At 46.4% G+C, this 5,172-nt stretch overlaps 1 long non-coding RNA gene across 2 annotated transcripts in view; it reads right to left on the bottom strand.

Moving 5' to 3' along the window:
- Positions 1-6: 6 nt before the first annotated feature.
- LOC109383596 (uncharacterized) overlaps positions 7-5,172 on the bottom strand; it is a 12,620-nt gene continuing 7,454 nt past the window's right edge. Inside the window, exons 1-3 of one of the 2 annotated variants that reach the window (XR_002124228.1) lie at positions 2,021-2,246; positions 1,150-1,249; positions 7-236 (exon numbers count right to left, since the gene is read on the bottom strand). This is a non-coding gene — a long non-coding RNA (uncharacterized LOC109383596). Of the gene's footprint in view, positions 237-1,149; positions 1,250-2,020; positions 2,247-5,172 lie in introns of those variants that run through there. The other variant, XR_002124229.1, reaches the window with a different exon arrangement.

Raw genomic sequence — 5,172 nt, 5'->3', positions numbered from 1 at the left:
GTCTTTACTCAGTTGGCAGTTAGTCAGACACGGTGTACTCTTTCCATTGTGTATTTGGCTAGAGTAGAAAAACTGGGCATCAGACATACCTACCTGGCCTGGAATCCTGACTTGGGTACATACTAGCTGTGAAACCTTGGGCAAATCACCTACCTTCTCTGGTCTTCAGTTTCCTCCTCTGTGAAATTAAGATAATAATCCTTGTCTCATCTGGTTTGTCCTCTGGATTTAATGAGCTAAACATATAAAGAACCAAGATAGGCTATTGGCTAACATGAGAAGATACTCCAGAAAAGATAGTTATTTTTATTATATTATTTTCTTTCTCATTTGTCTCGATCTTGTTTCCTGAACTAGATTGTAACTTCTCTGCCATGTTCAGGAAGAGAACGCAGCCTGGCAAACACCTCGATGGCAGGTGTGAGACCCTGAGCAGAGGATCCAGGTGTATGGACACCTGACCCACAGAAACTGTGAGATAATAAATCTGTATTGTTTTAAGCTGCTAACTTTGTGTTAATTTACTGCAATGGATGACTAATTTGCAACAGTTTGTCAATTTTGTTTCAAAGCACATGCAAATACTTTAGTATGCATCTCTCTCTAACAGAAGACTTTTAAAAAGCATAACCAAGATGCCAGAAAAATTAGTTCTTAATTGAGAGCAAGAACGAGAGTCTTTTTTTAAGCCATTAATTCAATGGATCTAGTATATTAACTGGACACCCCCGAAAAGTGCTTATAATAAATTGCATAAAAATAACATCGCATTGATCCCGTGAGTTAAAGGACAGGTAAGCCTATGAGAGCTTTCACTTGAAACATCTGACGCTTGCCAGTTGTTTTTGTTTTAAAATAGTGCAGCCATAAAGTACTTAATTGTCCCCATAATATGCTCATCCATCATGAAATAGCTAAAACTACTGGAACCCAATTCTAACTGTACAAGATCTGATCCATTCCCCTAACCTGCTTTGCAATGGACGCTTGTAAATTCATTTTTTTCCCCCTTAACTCTTTATAATTGCATGTCATTCTCTAATGGCCATCCCACCACGTTTTCCTTACTACAGGAAGATCTTCCCAACTGGTCCCAATTCTTTTTCTCTCCTGGATAAGCCAATCTCATCTCCCTTTGACGCTGCTTACCGAAGTTTTCTAAGAGAAATTCTCTCGACTCTGGGTTCAATCCCATCTCTACCACCGGGGGGCTTTGTGATCCCTGGCAAGCAGTTGAGCGTTCGCTAAACTGGATACAATAGTGAAGATTAGAAAAGAACATGGGTAACGTGTAAATACCCCCACAAAGAAGGCACAGCCGTTCCCCACCATTCCCTTTGTTCGTTCCCATTTCCAACCACGGAGCACCAGAGATGCCCAGCACCATGCCTCGCTCGCCCTCGTCGCGGGGGATGCAGGGATTTGTAGTGTTTGGGTCCCCAAGTCGTGTTTCCTCTCGGAGCCGGCCGGAGAGAGGAAGAACTACACATCCCAGTGGGCCATGAAAGGAAAGTGGGGCTCGGAAAACCGAGCGTCGCCGCCCGGCTGCCTTCGCTCTCTGCTGCCCACGAGCTGTGTCCACGACCCGAAGGCGCAGACCCTGCGGCAAAGCCAGGGAGGGGGCGAGCACAGGAGCCGACAGGCGGGGATTGTCTGGCTGGGCGGGGACGCGCGGGCGGTCCCTCTGCCGCCGTGGAGCTCCAGGGAAAAGGAGAGAAATAAAGCGAGCAAATTGTGAGCGCCCGTGTCGGAGAAGTGAGAGCGGGCCCGAGAGGCAGCAGCCCACGCGGAGCGCGACTGCCACGGGGCTCAGGCGGGACGCAAGCGCGCCGCTCCGCCCCTCTCCCCGCAGGAATCCTGGAAACCCGGCCCCGAGACCCCCGCGCGCGGCCCCCATCCCGGAGTCCGGCCTGTCTCGTGCCGTGCCTCCCCATCCCGTCGCCGGGGAGCCCGCCCCATTCCTGCGCAGCAGTCGAGTCCCCCCGAACTCGACCACGCGCCCCTCTGGGGGGAGGGTCACCTCTCCGCTCGGGTTTCAGGTCCCCGGGAATCGCAAGAACGGGCTTGCGTGTTGCTGGGTGGGAATGTGTGTCCCGAGGCTGTGGCAGCTGCCGGGAATAAGCCCGAAAGACCGAAGCGAGGGGCGGCCAGAAGGCGCCGGAGAGCGCACGCCGCGGCGCGGCCGCGCCGTCCTCGGGAGGCGCCCGAGGGAGCCCAGCGCCCTCTCTGGGACCGGCGGGGTCGGCCTGGAGGGCGCGGGGGTGGGGGCCGGGCCAAGCCGGCGCGGCGATTCGCCGGGAGGAGGAGCGGGAGGCGNGGGCGATGGCTTTCCAGATGTGGGCATTCTGAAAACAGAAGCTGGGCTCTTACCTTTGGAACCAGACTCGACAACCCAGCGCTGGGCTCTCTGGGGTCTCCGCCAGGGTTTACTTTTCGTTGCGGTAAAATTATTTCTCATCACCGATAGGAAGCTTCTCCTTTGACCATAATGTTTACTGTTTTGGAGCACACTTGATATGTCATCAAAAAATGGTTTGGGAGCCTTTGTACCTCTCAAGAAGCATACTTTTTTCTTCTTGAAAACTGAGTGCATGCTTTTTTGCCTCTCCACTAACAAGTGTCTGTCTGTATTTCGGGAGTCAGTTTTGGCTTGGACGTCAGGCACATTCCAGGTTTATCCAGCACCTGCAGGGGGAAGCAGCATGGACATGCTTCTTGAAAAAACGCTCTTATCAGTGTGTGAGGAACTGTGGGCCCAGAAGCCGGGGGCCTGGCCCAGGCAATTATCTTGTGACTTCAGCAAGGCTGCCTGCGTGCACATGGCTGAAACCTGCTGAGAGCCCTGTCCTGGATTTTATTGTGAAGAAACACCAGACAAACCCAAATTGAGTGACACTGTACAAAATATGGCCTATAATGATGTTCTAAAATGCCGAGAGCAAGAAACTAAAAGAGGGTGGGACCGTTCTATATTGAAGGAGGCTCAAGGGGCTTAATGACTGTGCCATGTCTGATCCTGAACTGGGAGAAACTAACTATAAAGGACATTGTTAAACGATGAAATTGGAATATGGGCCGTATCTACAGAGTGCCAAAAAACATATACATTTTAAGAAAGAAAATAACTATTAGAATTACGCTGATGGTAACTACTTTGAACACCTCTTGTAATTGCAGAAGTCAAACAGGACTTGGATTCATCTTTTGTTATCGGTATATATTATTACAATTTTAATACAGTTTTTTTCCTTTCTTAAAATGTGTATAATTTTTTTTTAGCACCCTCTGTATGTGTGTATATATGTTTACTTATCATCACATGAGCCTGGAGAAGGACATATACCAAATTGTGAACACTGGTTACCTTGGAAAGAGTAGGGGTGGGGGGTTAAGAGGAAAAACACTACGATTATAAAAAAAGATACAGTACGAAAGCATGCATGATACGATTCCATTTTTATTAAGTGATACAGATATATGTGTATGTATGCATAAATGAATTATATAAGGATAGGTAACAATGTTAATGATTAAGATGATGGGAATTGGAACACTTCTATTTTTGATGTTTATGTGTAATATTTTTTCCTTATATTTTTTCAACGCACATGTATTTTTTTTAATTAAAATACTAAAAAGTTATTTTTTAGTGTTTAAAAAAGGCAAGAAAAAGTCACTTGGGGAAAATGACAAGAACATTCTGGATTAATTTTTTTCTGCCTCATCCAATTTTTTTGTTGTAGTGCAGAGTTTATTACTTTAAACACTTATGTTTTAACACAAGATTTACCCAGATGTGCTGAAATGTAAAAATAGAAGCAAGCTCTCTGGGTTGGAAGGAATTAGGGTGTATGTTTTTCTGAGAAATTTTGTTGGTATTGGAGTTTCCAGTTACTTCCTTCCATCTTAGAAGTCTCAGAGAAGTCCCTTTCTGGCAGTTTCAAAGTTCTCCTTCCAGGACTATGTCCTTTTGACCTCTACGCNATACAAATTCATAATGAATAATCCCTCTGATATCAAAAAAGATTAGCAACATTGTTGCAACAAGTTCACAAACTTAATTGTCAGACCGTGTCTATTCTGATAACATAGATGGTATGTCATCCTAATGCGATGCGGCTAAGATGAAGGAAGAGCAGTGCCTGGCACACTTTCTAACTACATGCCTTCTCCCTCTCTCTCTCCTCTCATTGTCTATTGAGTTTTTTGGGGTTTTTTTTTTGTGTGTGTCCTCATCCCAAGAGAACCTGACAAAGAGGTAGGGAAACCAGACAAGAAAGTATGTGCCCTGTAGTCAAATGGGTTTACAAACATTTTCTTGTCCCATATGGAACCTTTCTAATAAATTATGCTGGTTGCTGCCATCCCCTTTGTTGTTCTAGAGAGGCTACGAAGTGAGCTACGAAGTGATTTCACTGTCAAGACCTTTGGTTTACAACATCTTTCCCATGAAGCAGAATGGATCCAGAAGCATCTTAGGCACCGTGCACAATACAGCAGCTTGTTACATGTTGCTAAGGTACCCTTCTCGGGGTTTCTAGGGTAACTGGCATCTCCGCATCCCAGGGCTGGTGTTCAGGCTATTCTTAGTATGATGGTGACAGTTTGCTTCTATACCTGAAGGTCCGTAATTCTTTTCACTATTCATGGCTTTGCTGCCTTCCTTCCTCGCTGCCCATTGTTTCCACAGGGCCTTACAGACTGGCCCCAGCACTCCTTCAAACTGCTCCCAGGGGAAGCACAACCTCCCAGAGTCCCAATGCAGCACATTCCTGCCAGACCTCCGCGCAGCGCTGCAGCCTTTAACAATGGTGAGGACCCCCTGCTGCTCCTGGAAACTTGCCCTTCATCAGCTTCTTTGGAATTACATCTATCCTGGGTTTTCTCCCCTCCCACCAATCCTTGTTTCTCGCCTCTGCTCGCTCCCACCTCTATCCCTTAAATGCCAGCATTCCCCAAGGTTCTGCCCTGAGCTACATTCTTTTGTTGCTCTATAAAAAGTCCTGACAATTAAGTTCCTAAACTAGTTGCAATGATGTTCCTAACCTTTTTTGATAGCAGAGGGTTATTCATTATGAATTTGTATCAGCTGGACAGTTAACCAAGTTTACTATTTGGAAGTGCTGAAAAGGCTGCGTGAAAAAGTTAGACGACCTGCTTTTCACCAACAAT

This window comes from Hipposideros armiger, unplaced genomic scaffold, assembly GCF_001890085.2.
Source record: "Hipposideros armiger isolate ML-2016 unplaced genomic scaffold, ASM189008v1 scaffold_86, whole genome shotgun sequence".
Classification (NCBI taxonomy): domain Eukaryota; kingdom Metazoa; phylum Chordata; class Mammalia; order Chiroptera; family Hipposideridae; genus Hipposideros; species Hipposideros armiger.
The sequence above is the reverse complement of the archived record's forward strand: the minus strand, read 5'-3'. Positions and strand labels throughout refer to the sequence as shown.